At 44.0% G+C, this 18,363-nt stretch overlaps 1 long non-coding RNA gene across 1 annotated transcript; it reads right to left on the bottom strand.

Moving 5' to 3' along the window:
* Window positions 1-1,622: 1,622 nt before the first annotated feature.
* On the bottom strand, window positions 1,623-3,307 carry LOC110679017. The gene is made up of 3 exons (XR_002502141.1): window positions 3,155-3,307; window positions 2,822-3,017; window positions 1,623-1,681 (listed from the first exon to the last, which is right to left on the bottom strand). It is a non-coding gene; the product is annotated as an uncharacterized LOC110679017 (long non-coding RNA).
* Between the last annotated feature and the right edge of the window lie 15,056 nt (window positions 3,308-18,363).

Raw genomic sequence — 18,363 nt, 5'->3', positions numbered from 1 at the left:
GCTATCAAACCGCAACTTGCGCAACCCGAAATGGACGACAGCCTAGAAATGCCGACAATCGAAGTACCCGATCGCATTATTGAGCGACCGAGTGATATAATCACTGAACATGACCTAACCGACAGTCAGAGGGAAGAGTTATTCGAAGCTATCACTCATTTGCCAGCGACGAAAGAAGGTTGTCTGGGTCGTACGGACCTAATACAACATTCGATAGAATTGCTGCCAGGTTCGAAGCCACAAAAATTTCCTTCGTACCGCTGGTCTCCCATTGTCGAAAGGGTCATAGACGAAGAAGTGGAAAGAATGAGGAGATTGGGTGTTGTAGAAGAATGTTCAGGTCCCGTTGACTTCCTTAATCCATTGCTTCCGATTAAGAAAACGAATGGTAAGTGGAGAATTTGTTTAGATTCTAGGCGGCTCAATCAGTGTACCAAGAGAGACGATTTCCCGTTCCCAAACATGGTCGGAATCTTACAACGAATCCAACAATCACGGTACTTCTCTGTGATTGACCTATCTGAGTCCTACTACCAAGTGGGACTTGACCCTCTGTCGAAGGATAAGACTGCGTTTCGTACCAATAAAGGTCTTTTCAGATTCACTGTGATGCCTTTTGGGCTTACGAACGCCCCAGCGACGATGGCTCGTTTAATGGCCAAAGTGATCGGATATGATCTCGAGCCCTGGGTTTATGTGTACCTAGACGATATAATTATCACCTCGGTATCATTCGAACACCATCTACAGTTAATTCAAGAAGTAGCGAAGAGACTTCAACAGGCTGGTCTCACCATTAACTTGTTGAAATCAAAGTTCTGCCAGAGAAGGATTCGCTACTTGGGCTATGTCCTGTCAGAGGAGGGACTTTCAGTAGATGCCAGTAAGATCCAGCCGGTGTTAGATTACCCGGTTCCCAAAACCCTTAAGGATATTCGACGGTTATTGGGATTAGCCGGGTTTTATCAAAAATTTATTCGGAATTATTCCGAAATAACAACTCCAATCACGAATCTTTTAAGAAAAAACAAAAAAACATTTACCTGGACTGAAGAGGCAAATAACGCGTTGATTAAACTTAAATCTGCTTTGGTGACTGCGCCCATCTTAGGGAATCCCGATTTCGGTCTTCCTTTCATCATAGAAACGGATAGTTCCGATTTAGCCATTGGGGCCGTCTTAGTACAAGTGCAGAATGGAATTCGGAAATGCATCGCGTATTTTTCGAAGAAATTGTCAAGTACCCAACGAAAATACAGTGCGACAGAAAGAGAGTGCTTGGCTGTGTTACTCAGCATTGAAAACTTCCGTCATTTTGTGGAAGGCAGCCAATTTATTGTTCAGACCGATGCCATGAGCCTCACGTTTTTGAGGACCATGTCCATTGAATCCAAGTCCCCGAGGATCGCACGATGGGCGTTGAAGCTGTCCAAATACGACCTAGTCCTCCAGTACAAGAAAGGTTCCGATAATATTCCAGCCGATGCGCTATCCAGAAGCATTTTCACGGTTGAGGCTGTATTTCCAGATGCGTTCATAGCCCAATTGAAACGCCAGATTGAAACTCGCCCCGATGCGTATAAGGACTTCCGTATTTGCGATGGGAAAGTTTTCAAATATATCACCAACTTGTCTCCGTTCGATGATGCTGGATCTCGATGGAAGTATGTCGTACCCGTAGCTGAAAGAAAAGAAATTATGCAATCAATACATCAAGAAGCACACCTTGGCTTTCTTAAAACTTTAGCTAAAATAAGAGAAAAATTTTATTGGCCTCGTATGTCAACAGAAATTAAACGTTTCTGTTATTCGTGCGACATATGTAAAGAGTCCAAAACACCAAACCAAAATGTGACCCCTGAGTGCGGGAAACCTAAAATGTGTTCACGTCCCTGGGAGCTCATATCCATGGACTTTCTTGGACCATATCCCCGTTCAAAGCATGGTAACGTTTGGTTGTTAGTTGTCACTGATTTTTTCTCAAAGTTTGTGATGGTGCAATGCATGAAATCCGCCACAGCTGCCGGAGTGTGTGCTTTCACAGAAGGAAATATCTTCACACTTTTTGGAGCCCCATCCATTTGCATTACTGATAATGCCAAAGTCTTCCACTCCGACCAATTCAAAAAGTTATTGGATAGATATGGAGTGACACATTGGAATTTGTCAGTATATCATCCCAGTCCCAATCCGACTGAACGGGTAAATAGGGTAATCGTGACCGCTATCCGTTGCGCCCTTAACAAGCAAAAAGATCATAAACACTGGGATGAATCCGTGCATCAAATTGCCCAGGCCATACGTACGGCAGTACACGACAGTACTGGATTTACGCCATATTTTCTGAACTTTGGAAGAAACATGATTAGTTCGGGTAGGGAATACGAGCACTTGAGGAATCTAACGAATCCTGATCAAGAAACTGGGTTTCCCCTGCATGATGATCAGAAAAAGCTTTTTGAACTGGTCAGAGAAAATCTCTTGAAGGCCTACCAACGATATGCAACTCCATACAATCTCCGAGCAAATAGAAAACATACATTTAAACCCGGTGAGATAGTATTCAAGAAGAATGTTAATCTTTCCGACAAAAGTAAACACTATGTTGGGAAGTTCGGCCAAAAATTCACTAAAGTCCGCGTCAGAGAGGCCTTAGGCACCAATACGTACATACTTACATACTGGAAGACCTAAATGGCACTCGTATATCGGGAACATACCACGGTTCGTTCTTGAAAAGAGCGTAAAAAACACAGCTATGACGGCACATCGGTCGTGTTGCGCATAAACAAATGGGTTCGCCTAACAACAAAATACTCACTCTGAGGTGTTACGGCAGCCACGGCGTTCGAGATGTCAATTTGTTTCCTCACGTCGTTGGTTTATTTGGGTTAACTTCCTTCAAGTGATCCTGTATCGCTCAGGACGAAATCCCCAAGTAAATCAGCTCTTCGGTTGAGACGTTGCACCTGCATTTCCTCCCGATTCGTCAATGCGTTGGTATTCCATCAGTTTTCCTAAAAGTAAATTGTACGTTAAGAATGGGTACTCACTTCATGTAAACATTCCAATTTTGATTGAATTACATCACTTACAGTTCACTTTCACTTTTCAAACGTTCAAAATCCATTAGTTTACCTATCAATTAACTTACCGGTTTAGTATTTTCCATTAATTTTTAGCTGCAATAGTATAAATTTTCCACTTTTCCAACAATTAGAAATTTGTTTTCACACAGCTCGATTTTCCATAGCCAGACGTATGACAGCTTCGGTTTGACATTTCGCAATGTTTGGAACCGAGGGAATACCCGTTAGCTTTTTATTAATATACGAAGCGTTCGTCAACAAACGCTTCAGTCAATTTCGCTATGTTATTTGTGTCAGAGAAAGAGGGCGTGAACGAGGGTTCGAAGTGAGTATTGTATTGAATTGCAGCTAGGTATGAATTACAAGTACAAAAGAACAAATTGATTTTCCAATCATTATTGGAGTTTTTCGGTTATCTTGGAACACTGTTATCCAGATATCTCTGGAGTATATAGGAACATTTAAAATGATTTTCTCAAATTTGTTTGAGGTTTATTGGTTAGGTAAAATTATTGTGTATGTTACGGATATATTGAGATGTAGAATGAATGAAGCAGTTATTGAATGGATTCAGCTGGAGCGCAATGACGTAGCGAAAATTTGTTTGTTGGATTGAATTATTAGATAAGTTCAGAAAAGCATACATTTAATTAATTGGGTTAAATTAGAACCTAAAAGATTAAATAAAATACCTTTATTTTATTAAAATTTAGTATTAGCAGACTGACCCACAATAAAAATTTTGAAATTTGAAAATTTCAAAATTTTTATTTTTCACGTATCGGCGAGAATGTAATGAAATCGAATAACCCCTGTATAGAGCAGCTTTCTGCACGAAAGCATTTAGCTTCTTTACAAGCGTAGCGCCACCTCTCTGTGAAAGAGAAATGCAATTCAGAAGCTTTTTGGCTGCGGCGTGAGTACCGTTGCGATCTCACAACGTTGCAACAAACCATCCAAAATTTTTAGAAAAAGATAGGCTGGCACTCAAAAACAAACCAGTGGAAAACGGACTAAAAAAATGTATAAGTCCATCATGCATATAAAACAGAATGAGACAGCCTCAATTTAGGTAGATTTTTTATGAAAAGATGGGAATTTCAATAGCGTCCAGTGTTCAAGGTCACTGTTTGAATGCAGAATTTAGTTGGCATGGGTTTTTTAAATTTATTCGAGTGGAGATCGTGAACAAGTGCACATCGGAAAAAACTGAGTATTGAAAGTTAATACCAAGTGAAGTTGAATTGAACATCTTAACAAGGTAGTGATTAAAATAAGTTCAAACGATTTGAGAATTAATTATTAAATTAATTTAGGTACGGCAGAGCCAAGTGATAGGCAAATATTTAAATTGAATAGGGTTGCGAAAAACACGTGCTGGAAAAGCCCAACTCACGGGTAAGAAGAAGTTTGGTTTCTTGAATTCAAAAGTGGTGATTAGATTGGATTTCAAATCAATGTAGGCCCAAAAGATCTCTATCGGGATTTAGCTGTTCTGGAAAGACAGGACGAGCTGGCTAAAACCGTATTCGCTGGTAAGATTTAGTACTATGGCGTTGGTAGGATTTAAATTCATAAATTGACACGTTGAACAGGTATTACCCCCACTGCTCAACGTGGGTGCCAGTCTGGGACCAGAAAGTTGTTCGGATACCCGTAAAACGTCCGATAAGCAATCCAGAAGGACCACCCTAATCGCTTTCCCTCCTGACAAGCCACCCCACTCCCATCCGGGGAAATTTTGAGTGGAAGCGTTTGGGAGCATCGTCTACTACCGCATTACTAGAGACGGCCGCGCCACTGGTGGCCAACATAGGAACCAGCAGTATTCTCCAAGCGTTTCACTGCTCGACACGTCACACGGGTTGCCTACCTAATAGCGCAACATAATCAGCCGATCCGCTCGATAGCCGAATCTGCTGGAATCGCCGACCAGGGGTCTGCATCACGTTAGTGCACACGGAGCAGGAATTGTGCAACACTACGCTCGTTCAGTTGGATGTACGGTGCCCGCTGATCGAAGCCCGTCTTCGTATTCAAGTCCAATATCACCTGCCAGCCTTTCCGCCACCCGGCCAAGTCCAATTGGTCGCTGCGTTACGACTACTACCACCACGCTCTTTCAGTTGGATGAATGGTGCCCGCTGATCGATGCCCTTCACCACGTTCGTTTGAATATCAACCCGCCATTCCGACTCAGGCCCAGTCCTATTGGTCTCTGGGTTAACGAGTACCACGCCATCTACCACGATTTCACCACCAAGACGCTTCCCGCCACGCTGCTTCCGATTGCTGCTGCCGATCTTCTGCGCCAAAACAGGATAACAGGTCAGATCTGATTTTTTTTTATGAACCATAATGAGCTCGAAGAACTCCATGTAAAGCAAGTGACGTCACTTAGGTAAATTTAAAAACTAGAATATAGAACATGTTGAATTCAGAATTTTAGACAGTTTAGTTGTGCTAAGACAGTAATTTACGCCTCCACTCAGGGTGATTGGGATATTGATGCTGAAGATTCTTGCCCCGATATTGAGTTTCCTCTTTTTTCATTCCGTTTAGATTCCGTTAGGTATAAAGATTTTTGTTGGTCTGTTGGTGACGCTGAGATTGACGACTGTTTGAGCCTATTGACCCGCCCAAACGAGTGTCTCAAGCCGGGCCTCTATAAAAAGCAACAGCAGTCTCTCCATAGGGGAGTGGCGCTTAAACTGCTGCTGTTAAGTGCAAAAAGCTTTCGTTACAAAATCACTATCCTCATCTTCACCAACTTACACAGCAAAAAATTAATAAATTGTAATATTACGTCATTTTTGCTGCACATTATTCGCGTCGCGCAATAGTGCATTCAAATTGATGTAATAACATGTATAAACTGACGTATTAGCATTGATTAACCTTCACCTCAAAATAATAGTTACATGTCATATCCGATCTACACCTAATTTTGAATATATTTTGACATTATATTACCATTTGGCAATTAACAACGTATTAAGGAAATTTTCTCTGAATATTATTAAATTACCAGAAAAAAAAATCAAAGGAACCCAAAAAGTCCTAGTGAAAAACGCGCAGCAATTCAGCAAAACCATGAGGAAGATGGTGGGTTCAAATCCTTCGAGGATCCTTTTGAACTGTTTTTTTTCAGTGCTTGTCAGGCTAGAGATAATTGCAAACAAAATCAATTGGTTAAAAACCTCTCATTATGAAAGTGAGCCACTTCGCACGCTTAGCCAGGAAGCAGGCTCGATTCCATTTGAAACGCAATACCAGAAAGAAGATAGTTGATACGAAATAAAACTAGAAAATGATCTAAAGGAAATAGTTTGTAGATCGAAACTTCATTCATTCCACATTTTCTTCATCATTGTGACTTCGGGCACACAATTGACATTTTTCCAATTCAAAAGTGCTTCTGTGTTAGGAGGAATTCAATGGTTTGTACTGCACAGCAGTCGGTGTCAATAAATATAGAATACGAAGCACCAGAATATGTCTCGGTGCATAATATTTTGCCTGCTTCCTCTAAACTTGGTCTCTACTGACTTCTAGTGAACCAGGATCCCCATACACCTCCCAAGCTTTCTTATCGAATCTTTATGAAATAAATTGTTATGACAATGTGAATTCTTATCACTTCATTCCTCTATCACTTTTATGGTGGTCTTTCGTTCACAGTGGCTCACAGTATTTGTTCAGCATTGTGTATGTGTAGTATACTGTTATATTGAAGGCACAGACAAACATCCATTGAATTACATATTTGATTGAAACTAATTACCTAGAAAGTTATTATTACCAAAAATATTACAAAACAAGAACAAGATGAATAAAGACGTAATGATCGAACTAACAAATAAATTGAAAATTAACCATGAATACATATTGAAATATAAATAACACGACACGTATGAAACACCGTGAAACTGTACAACACGCTCGTGGAGTGTGTACCGGACGGCAATGGACTGCACTGCACTGGCAGAACTGAGTGGCTCGCGTTCCCTCAAGAACCGAGCGGGATGGGTGAAGGACTCTATGTTCCTTCCGACGCTGACTGGGCTTCGCCTCATGAAGCCTCGATCCGGTTCAGCTGGACTAGCCCACTAGCTAGCAGCAACCAGTAACTCCATTTGTGAATGTTTTCCTTAACAACTCGAGTGAATATTATTCCCAAATTGACTCGAAACTATTTGGTGGATGGGCACTGGATGAAGGGTGGTCGGAAATCAAACACGAAAGAAGACTTAATTTACACTACTGTATTCATTCTTCTCTCTTTACAAAACTACTTTCTTCTTCAACTTATTCTTCAGCCGGCAGACGGCTACTTTCGGATTCGCACTGTAAGGCGGCTCGCGTGCAACTAATCGTTGCGTCACACACGCATTCGGTTTTATAACCGAATCACTCGCGTTGGCAGTCGAGTTCGGTTTGCTCGCGACGATCACGGTTCGCCAACTCGGCTTCGGCTGGATAACGGCTCGGGACTTCACGCTCGACTGTTGTTACGCTGACGGGTGAACAAAAACTGACTCCGTTGCGCAGTTCGGCCCTTGCTTTTATAACACCATGATTCGGTGTCGGATCGTCATCGTTGTCGTCATCGGTTGGATGGGCGGAGCTCTCGTTGTGCATACCGCTGCCACTGCCAGACGCCGCTGCTTCAGTTTCGGGTCGGCTGTTGTCGAACTGAACATTCTCCCCCAGGGAAAAAGTGGAAGTTTTGGCATCATGGTCGTTGTCTATTATTGGCAAAGGTGCAAGTTTGTGTATAGGTCTTTTATATGTACCAAATTTGGTTTGAACGTCTACCACTCTCACCAGGTTATCGGTACCTGGATAAACCTTTACTACACGTCCCAAATTCCAGCATTGTGGTGGCAAATTATCATCTTTTAGCAGAACAATAATTCCCGGTTGAACGTTAACCTTCTGTTTGGTCCACTTAGCACGTACTTGCAATTCAGAAAGATACTCTCTCGACCATCGTTTCCAGAAATGTTCTCGAAGTTGCTGTATGTGCTGCCAGTGAGACAAACGATTGGTCGGAATACCCACAACAGACGGTTCGGGAATCGCCTAGAGAGGACGGTTGATTATAAAATGACCAGGGGTCAAAGCTTCTGGTTCGGTCGGGTCATTTGATTGGGAATACAATGGTCTCGAATTTAGGATAGCTTCTATCTGGCACAACAGGGTGGAAAGACCGGAAAGTGTTAGTGAGGTGTTCTGATAAACTCTTTTGAGTACAGATTTGCAGCTTTTCACTCCAGCCTCCCAAAGCCCTCCAAAGTGAGGCGCGTTTGGGGGAATCGTTTTCCATTCGATCTGCTTTGCTTATTTATTTATTTATTTATTTGTTTATTTGTTTATACTACATCAACAGGCAAGTAGTAGCCCCAATGATGTCTTAAAATATAAGTATATGCTAACATTAACAACAAAGTACAGTGACGTCAAAAACAATAAGAATGAATTTAAAAACAAATATAGTCAGGCGATAAAACTTAAACTAAACACTTAGACTAATTATTTCGTTCAGCGAAAAACAATGAAAATCTTCGACGGAGCGTCTCTCGGGTAATGTTGAAATCAAACAATGAAGATACTCTGTTGAAAACTCGCTGTAGTCCACTAAGAGCACCGTGAAGTCCATAATTTGTACGAAATAAAGGCAGTCTTAGCATGATGTTGTTGCGAAGCGAGCGTGGTCGGACGTTCAAATTAATTTGTTCCAGAATAGTTCCACAGTCGATGCGTCCCTGCAACACATCCGCAATAGTCAAAGCTCTTATGACATCCCTTCTACAGCGAAGAAGGTCCAAGTCTATTAGCTGACAACGACTTTCGTAGCTCGGCAGGCGAAACGGATCTCTCCACGGTAACTTGCGAAGTGCGAAACGAAGAAATCTTCGTTGGACAGATTCGATCCTTTCCGCTCCATTGTTGTAAGCGGGGCTCCAAACCGCAGCGCCGTATTCCAGCGTGGAGCGCACAAGAGAGCAATAAAGCGATTTCAGGCTGTATACATCTGAGAAATTCTTGGCGATTCTGAAGATGAAACCGAGAGTTGTCGAAGCTTTGCTGACCGTGTACGAAATATGTTGTTTGAATGATAACTGTGAATCAAGGAAAACACCTAGGTCCTTGATGTGATCCACACGTTCGAGATTCGTCCCGAGCAAACTATAAGGGAACGCTATTGATCGCTTTTTCCTGGAAAACGTTATGATGGAGCACTTTGTTGGATTCACCACCATACCATTTAGAGAGCACCAGCTTGCAAACAAGTCAAGTTGTTGTTGCAGGTACAAACAATCAGCAGTTGAGCGTATTCGTAAGAACAATTTCAGATCATCCGCGTAAGATAACCGAGGGGCTTTTAATACGTAATGAACGTCATTGAAATAAAGCAAGAAAATCACTGGACCCAGGTGACTTCCTTGTGGTATGCCGGAAGTAGCATGAAAGCTGTCGGAGCTGCAGTCCCCTATCACGACTTTTAACTGACGATCGGTGAGATACGATCTGAACCAGCGCAGGAAGTTACCGCAGATGCCGAACCTGTCGAGCTTTGCAATGGCGATGTTGTGGTCCAACTTGTCGAAAGCAGCGGACAGATCGGTATAGATTGCATCAGTTTGAACTCTATCGACCATACTATCAATTATGTACGATGTGAAGCATAGTAGATTAGTAGTGGTCGAGCGACCAGTGATGAAGCCGTGTTGATCGTTGTCTAGCTGATGTTTGCAGTGTGATAGCAATGGTTCAATAACAACGAGTTCGAAAAGCTTCGAAACTGAGCTCAGAGATGTGATGCCACGATAATTATCTACGTCACGTTTTCTCCCTTTCTTATGCACTGGAAACATGTTTGCTACTTTCCAGCATGACGGAAAGATTCCGGTGGAAAGTGATAGACGAAATAAACTGTGCAACGGAGTAATCAGACTGTCGATATGCTTCTTGAGGACTACTGACGGAATTCCATCTGGTCCAGGGTTATACGACGACTTGAGTTGCAATGCGGCCCTTGAAATGGCATTATGGTCAACATCGAAATTGTCCAGCGTTTGTCCGTTTAGAGGAGCATTGTTGGCTGCTAGGATGACTTGTTCATTACTTATTTGAACGTCGCTGAATACGCTGGCAAATTTGGAAGAAAACAACTGGCATATCTCCTGGAGGCACGTTGCGGTTCTACCATTCCATTCCATCGAGGATGGAAGACCAGACTCCTTACGCTGCTCATTCACGTATTTCCAGAAAGACTTTGGATGGCGTTTAAGTTTCTGCTCAATGCTTCGCTGATACTGCTGGAAACAATGACGACTGACTCGCTGATACTCGTAGTTCGACCTTAGATAGTAACAGCGCGATGAAGGTGTTCGGTACTTAGTGAACTTCCTTAGAGCCGCTCGCTTGACCGACTTCAACTTCCGCAGTTCACTGGTTTGCCAAGGAGGTCGGGAGGCATAGTGGTGTGCTCTTTTCGGAACGTGCCTGTCAATGATGTATGACAATACATGTGCAAAAGTTTGCGCAGCTACTTCGATGTCGTTGTGATCAAGAATGCTCTCCCAGTGGATGGTGGCTAACACATCTGCGATGCTACGATGATCAGCTTTCGCGTAATCGTACGACACGGTAGCGGGGCGGTTGTTAAAATCGTGAAAGTGGTTATTATCAACGGTGATGATCAACGGAGGATGATGAGGGACTACTTTCACCAGCTCGCAAGGTGCCGCCTCAATTATTGGAGCTTTATCTTGCAAGCAAACGAAGCAAAGATCCAAACTTCGATTGTTTTCGTTGACGATATGGTTGATTTGTGCCAACGTGGCAGTGCTGTAATTATCGAGGAGATTAGCTGCGCAAGCATGCAGTGACGATCGTACAGGATCCGGATAGAGGAAGCCGTTGTCCGAGCGTTTCCACGAAATGCCAGCTAGATTGAAATCACCCAGAATGAAGATGTCGTCAACAGGATTAGCAGTTTCCATTAAAGTAAAAACTGAGTCGCAATGTGCTTGTATTAGCTCGTTATCGCGAACTCGGTCAGGCGCGATGTACAAGGCACACAAGAATAAGGTACGATCACCTAGCTCGACGGATACCCAAACTTGTTCCAGGCAACTCCACAGATCCTTTTCAACTGCCTTTACTTTTAAACCGTGACGAACAGCCACAAGTACTCCACCTCCTGTAGATTTTCTGCTATTGCTAGGATTTCGATCGCAACGGAACACTTCATAATCGATCCCAAGCACCTGACTGGACAGCGTTCGAGAGTCAAGCCACGTTTCGGTTAGAACGATGATATCGTAGCACGTATCCGATACAGCCAAGCGGTAGTCGTCAACACATGAGTTCATCCCGCCAACGTTCTGGTAATACATTAGTATATCTTGGTTGCGCTGCACTGCTGGGACGCCGATATGTCTGGAAGGCATTTGTGCATCAGGCAATGACTGAGGATTCACAATACTAAAATACTCGCCGTTGTTAGGTTGTTGGAAGACCCTCTCTCCACTTCCGACAGCAGGGCCGGAACGACTATGATGAACGAAGGCAGCAGGAGGCACGACTGCGTCGGAGGGATTGAGGACTTCCATAGGGCTTTCTAAGGTGCGTTCCGGGTTTCCAGTAAGCGTATCCAAAGTGCTGAAATACGGATCGGCATCAGGGTTCGAAGAAGCGACAACTTGATGTAACAACTTGCCTGACAAAGGAGTCTGGAAGATCTCTGAACCACATCTAGCATCAGGACCAGGACGACTGTGATGAACGCTGGCTGGAAAAGGCACGACTGAGCTAGAGGATCCAGAGACTTCCAAAGTGCAATCTGCAGTGCGTCCTGGTAGTACAGTAGATGGATAAATGCGTTTTCCTTGGAGTCTTGGAGGCCTCGGTGTTAGTTGAACATTGATTGTTTCAAGCTGAGATTGTCTAATGGTGAGTACTCCAATGTCGTTGCTGTTATGCTGGGCAGCATTAGAAGGAGTGCTGGAATACGGAGGCTGATCAGGCGAAGAATTGGAACTAATGGATATGTACATGCCTGAGAAAGAAGGTTGGGAGACCCTGTCACCAGTCTCGACAACAGGTCCAGAACGACTTCGATGACAGGAACCAGCATGCGCGACTGTGTCGAGTGGATCGAGGGCTCCCTTAAGGCGGCAGGCAAAGCGTTCTGGATTACAGGAACTGTTGACACGTTCAATCACGTTGCTCCGATGCGCATTATTCGAAATTACCCGGCTAGATTGACTCCGGTTGAGGGAGTGGAAAACTGTGATGCTCCCAATTCGGGCGACACCATAACTGTCGGCGTATTCGATCGGGGTAACCAAGAGTTTTTTGCACTTAGATCTTCGAACTCGCGGAACAAAATTCCTTTTGGCCACGTGTCAGGGCTCAGTGCAGTCTGACGGAGTTTATGATCAATGCCAATCTTGTAGGAAATGAAGTTTAAGCGGCTAGCGTCAATTCCACGCTTTACGAGTGGAATCGCCTTGACAGGATCTTCACTCTCCAAACAGTCTTTAGCCAACTTTTCTATGTCTTCCGGTTTGACACTCGGATGGACACGAGAAAGATACAGCCAGAACAACTCAACCGGTTCGGAGACAGTAAGTATGCTGGCGGTAGTTGTTTCTTTTGTGCCACCTAGCAGCGGTTTTGAAGCAGTCGGGTTAAAGTTGATCTCTTCATCACGGCGTCTTTTTGAGGGCGGTTGTCGAGAAAACGAACCAGATTCACGCAAGAAGGCGGACGATGGAGTCATACGCTTAGACAACAGAGCAATTTGTTGGCCTTGTTTTGCAAGTTCCTTTCTAATCTCTGCGTGTACAGATTCTTGTTTTTCGGTAATGGATTGGAAGGCCTCACCGAACGAAGAGACGGCAGATTTAAATCTAGCGATTTTCATCAATTTCGCGCACTCGTCGCACATCCAAATCAGATTTGGGCTTTCATGAATGATTTTCACAAACGGTTTGTTGAGCTTCGTAACCGAGCACCTAATATGTACCATTCGTTCACAAAAAGCCATACAAGTAATAAACTCGTCATCGGATTTGACCGGCTTAGCACATTGATCACAAGCATCAGACATGGTTTGGAGTTACTGTCTGTTTGTCTGTGACTTTATTATTCTAGTAAAGTACGGTAGTCCAAAAAGTGCACAGAGAGACCAGTGGTGAAAACAAAGCGAAAGCAAAACAACTATCAACGGCGCGACGTGAGGCGATAATATTATCGAACTTTCCTTGGTTTTAACACAGGATATGTGGAATTTATCAACTTGACGAAGAGCACGGCACAGTATTTTATGGCAGTAAACTAAACGCAGGTAAATACGATATATATTTCACGGGAAACTGTTAAATTTCGGCGCGTGATAAAAAAACAAACTAGCACAAGCGGACGTTCAATGATCGTATTTGCTTGACAATACTCAAAAATCCTTTTCTGGGTGGTCTCTTCCTTGAACAGCTGATACAGTTCTCGCAATGCTGACCTTGCTCCGATGAAATTGGTCCCATTATAAGAAAAGACTTCCTTTGGGTACCCTCGTCTGGACACAAATCGTTGAAAAGCGGCTATGAACGAATCGGTTGACAAATCCTCCACGGCTTCCAAATGCATGGCCTTGGTTACCATACATATAAAAACACAAATGTATCCCTTCACCGGAATCGCCTTTCGCACTGACTGCTTAATATAAATTGGTCCTGCAAAATCAAGCCCAACTCTCTCGAAAACTGGTGCTGGGGTAATCCGATACGAGGGAAGATTTCCCATCTGCTGATCAATGATGGTGGGATTTGTTCTGAAACAAGTAACGCAGCCTTTCAACACCCTTCGAATTGTCGATCTCGCGTTGATTAACCAAAAATGTTGTCGCAGAAGGTACTGCACCATGGAACATCCAGCATGGTGATTCTCTCGGTGAATTTCAAGAATCAATCCGTGAACGAGAGGATTCTTGTTAGGCAATATCAACTGATGTTTTACTCCGAATGGAAGCTGGGATTGGCCTAGCCTACCTCCAACTCGCAACAAATCCTTGTCGAGGAAAGGTTTCAAATTGTTCAAGCGATGATTGGGTTCACCTGCTCTTACGCATTCGATTTCCTTGGCGAACTCCTGATGCTGAATGGCTCCAACAATCAAGTTTGATGCGACTCTTAGTTCGGGAATAGTGAGGTATCGAGCCACAACTCGGTCGTCATTCTTTTTTCGGCTGTTCGAAATGAAGCGAAGCATGTAAGCTACTATCCGTTGGCATTTCCGGAATGATGTAAACTTTTCCAATACAGGGAACTCTTCGTAATTCATCACCGGTAGGGAGGCTACCTCGACTCTCAACTCAGGGATTTCAGAATCACGCAGAAACTCTAGTGTTTCCTCCTGGTAGTCAACGATACACAGAAACTGAGGACCATTCCACCATTGTTTGTTGTCAATCAATTCCTTGGCAGACTGGCCCCGTGACACGGTGTCTGCTGGGTTTTGTTCCGTTCGCACATATTTCCAAATGTATCCATTGTTGGATGTTATCTCTGCAACTCTGTGGCGGACAAAAACTTGTAAATTGCCAAGAGGCTTACGCAACCATGCCAATACAACTTGGCTGTCGGACCAGAGAACAATAGAATTGAAGTTCATCTCTAACGCCGCTTCTACCTTACTAACCAATCTCGTCAGCAGAAGGGCTGCTAGCAACTCCTTTCTCGGGATCGTCAGAGGAGAAATTGGTGCAATTTTTGATTTAGCACTGACCAGTTGCATGGATGCTGTGCCATCGGAGAATATTGAACGAACGTACACACAGGCTCCATACGCCTTCTGTGAGGCGTCCGCAAATCCATGGAGCTCATAATACGCTGCCTTGCTCGATAATATCTGACGTGGAATGTGAACTTGTTCTGAAGTCGGCAGTGATGTTAGAAATTTCTCCCATTCGTTCATCAAGCCTTCGTCTAACTGATCATCCCAGTTCAGCTTACTAATCCACAACTTCTGCATGACTATTTTAGCCAGCACTACCACCGGAGAAATCAGGCCGAGTGGATCGTATATTTTTGCTATTTCAGACAGGACCTGACGCTTGGTGGGTTTTTTAACCCTTTCTCGAGACGTTGTGCGAAACAAGAACTCATCCGTGGAAGGATTCCACATCAATCCCAATGTTTTGATAATTTCATTGAGACCACTGTCACTGAATGATACGCAGCTATCACGATCTTTGCTTGGTATCGATAACAATAGCCGACTAGTATTGGACGACCATTTGTGAAGGTGCATTCCACCGCACTGCAGTAATCCTATCAACTGATCTCGAAATTCACAGGTCTCTTGGAAATCATCGGAACCGAAAAGAGCATCGTCAATATAGATATTTTTCTCGACTACCTTGGAAGCGAGCGGAAATCTTTCTCGTTCATCTCGTGCAAGTTGCAGCAGAGCTCGCGTAGCCAAGAAGGGGGCTGCTGCCGTACCATAGGTTACAGTCGTTAGTTCATGTACACGCAGTCGATCTTGGGGTGACTTCCTCCAGAAAATCCGTTGTAATGGAGTGAAAGCAGGATCCACTATAATCTGGCGATACATTTTGGCTACATCTGCGCTCATAACATATCGATGTTTTCGAAATCGTAAGATAATGGACAACAAATCACTCTGCACGTTGGAGCCGGTCATCATGACATCGTTGAGTGACAACCCCGAAACCTTTGCAGATGCGTCGAATACTACACGTCATTTTGTTGTTGAGTTCGAAGGGCGGAGGACGGCATGATGAGGAAGATACCACTTCAGCAAGCCAGGAGAATCATCACGTTCACAAATTTCCTGGCAATGGCCAAGGGCTTCATACTCGTCCATAAAGGCGTCATACTGGGCTCTCAAATCCGCATGACGTTCAAGTTTCGACTCAAGCATATAAAATCTTCGCAAGGCCATGTTACGAGAGTCTGATAATTGCGAAGCGATGTCCCTCAATGGAAGCTGAACGATGAAACGACCGCTATTGTCTCGACGGTAGGTTGCTGCAAACTGCGTTTCACACTGTTCTTCCTCACTAGACAGAACCACCTCAGACGACACACCTTCCACCTCCCAGAATTTCTGCATCAGCTCTTCGACAGGGTCGAGTCGAACGGAATAAGAATTCAGAGCAGAATTGGAAGAAGAATCCAACAACTTTCCACCGACTAGCCAACCAAGTTTGGAGTCATGAAGGCTAGGGAGATAATCGTTCAATTTCAATCACCCTGGTTTCATAATATCATAGAACCAATCCATTCCAATGAGCAGATCAATTTGGCTAGGCTCATGGAAGGAAGGATCAGCCAGTGAGAGACCTAGTGGAAGCTCCCAATTTTCCAAATTTATCTTGACCGACGGAACATGACCAGTAATTTTTTGCGAGACCAAACAATTCAGTGTAAAGGTGAAATCACTGCATCTAGAGTGGACGTTCAAGGTACATTTTTGCCGGATTGTCGACCTTACACTACCTATGCCTGTTATCGGGACACTAACCTCTTCCACCTCAATACCGAGAGCACTCACTAATGATTGGGAGATAAAACTCACCTGTGATCCGCAGTCTAGCAGGGCTTTGCACACACGAGGCTGTTGTTGATGGTCCATTACGTTGACAAGGGCAGTGAGCAACACCACCTGACTCGCTGGACTCACCGGGTTGCTGGAATGCGCGGATGTCACTGCTGGCTGGCTCTCCTGTTTCATGTTCGATGCTGCAGATTTGCTTAGTTCGGGTGATCCGGCTGCTGTGGTTGACTTCAATGCCGTACACTTTGCTGCACTATTTTCGGTTAATGGCTTCGAGGAATTTTCACTATTCTCAAAATGGAGTAATGTGTGATGCCTTTTGTTGCATTTTGTACACGACTTTTTCGATGAACAGCTCTTCACACTATGCCCACTTCTCAAGCAGTTGAAGCAAACATTCTTCTCTTTGACCTTAGACAGTCGGTCACTCACATTTAAGCTGTTGAACACCGAGCACTTGTACGTCACATGGCTTTCATCACATATGCTGCACCGCTGATCCATAGACGGAGAGGTTGTAGCTGCGTTTGCCTTGGGAAGCAATGGCTTCTTCGTTGCTGGTTTGCCTGTTGCACGCAAAGACTTGGCTTCTTCGCATGTATCGTGGCATCTCTCCAGAATTGAGACGCGATCCTTCAGGAACCTTGCGGTGTTGTCGTAACTGGGAAGCTCTCCTCGTTTAATTGTCGACTCCCACAGTTTCTTAGTAGTTGGATCCAAAGCACGGGCGATCAGATGAACGACGATGAGTTCCGAAACGCCAGTGAACTCTTGCTCAAGAAACTTCAAATTTTCCACGTGACTGCTGATGGACTCGACCAATGATCTCAACTCACCGTAGTCCTCCTTAGATAGCTTCTTCGCACCCAGCAGACCAGCTATATGAATGTCGATCATTCTCCGCTTGTCCTCAAATCTCTCCTCCAATATTTCCCAGGCGTGGTCGTAGTTTCCATCACTGATCGTCTTTACATCTATGATTCCCGCAGCATCACCCACGAAAGCCTTCTCAAGATGATACAGTTTGATTCGAGGGGATTCGTTGGTGCGATCGACTGCATCGCGGAACATTATCTTGAAGCGTTCCCAATTCTCGTACCTACCGTCAAATGTGGGGATGGTACGCGGAAGCGACTGCTGAATAACCAACGGTGGTTGGTTCACTGCTGGATGTCCCGGTTGCATCGCGGGAGGTGCGGTGAGAATCTCGAGAAGGGTCTCTAACATGGTGGAAACCTCTTCGTGCAACGTTTCAAAATGCAAAAACTTCTCATTCTGCTCTTCTCGTTTGTTCGATGGGAGAATTGCCACTATTTGCTGATGGAAATGATGATACTCGCCGTAGGAAGTTTCCACTTTCTTGATGTAGACCTTGACTTGAGCTAGAGGAAGCTCAACTTGTTCCGCTTGGGCTTGGTTCAAGATGGTTTTGATGCGCGTGATGTTACCTTGTGCCATGCCACGTAGCTGTACAAGTGTGCTCAGGTCGTTTTCCACGTCTTCACTATCACTGGCCATTTTAGACTGCTTATGCGGTGTACGCTTCATTTTCACTTCACTTATAGTTTTTTAGTTTTTTCACTTAACTTTTTCACTTTAAGTTTCAGTTTCTTGTTTCACTTGTAGTCTCAGTCTCTTGTTTTACTTTTCAAACTTCTCCGTGTTTGTCTCCACCACCACT

The sequence above is a fragment of the Aedes aegypti genome, chromosome 1 (assembly GCF_002204515.2).
Source record: "Aedes aegypti strain LVP_AGWG chromosome 1, AaegL5.0 Primary Assembly, whole genome shotgun sequence".
Taxonomy (NCBI): domain Eukaryota; kingdom Metazoa; phylum Arthropoda; class Insecta; order Diptera; family Culicidae; genus Aedes; species Aedes aegypti.
Note: the sequence above shows the minus strand (reverse complement) of the source record. Positions and strands in the feature narration are given on the sequence as shown.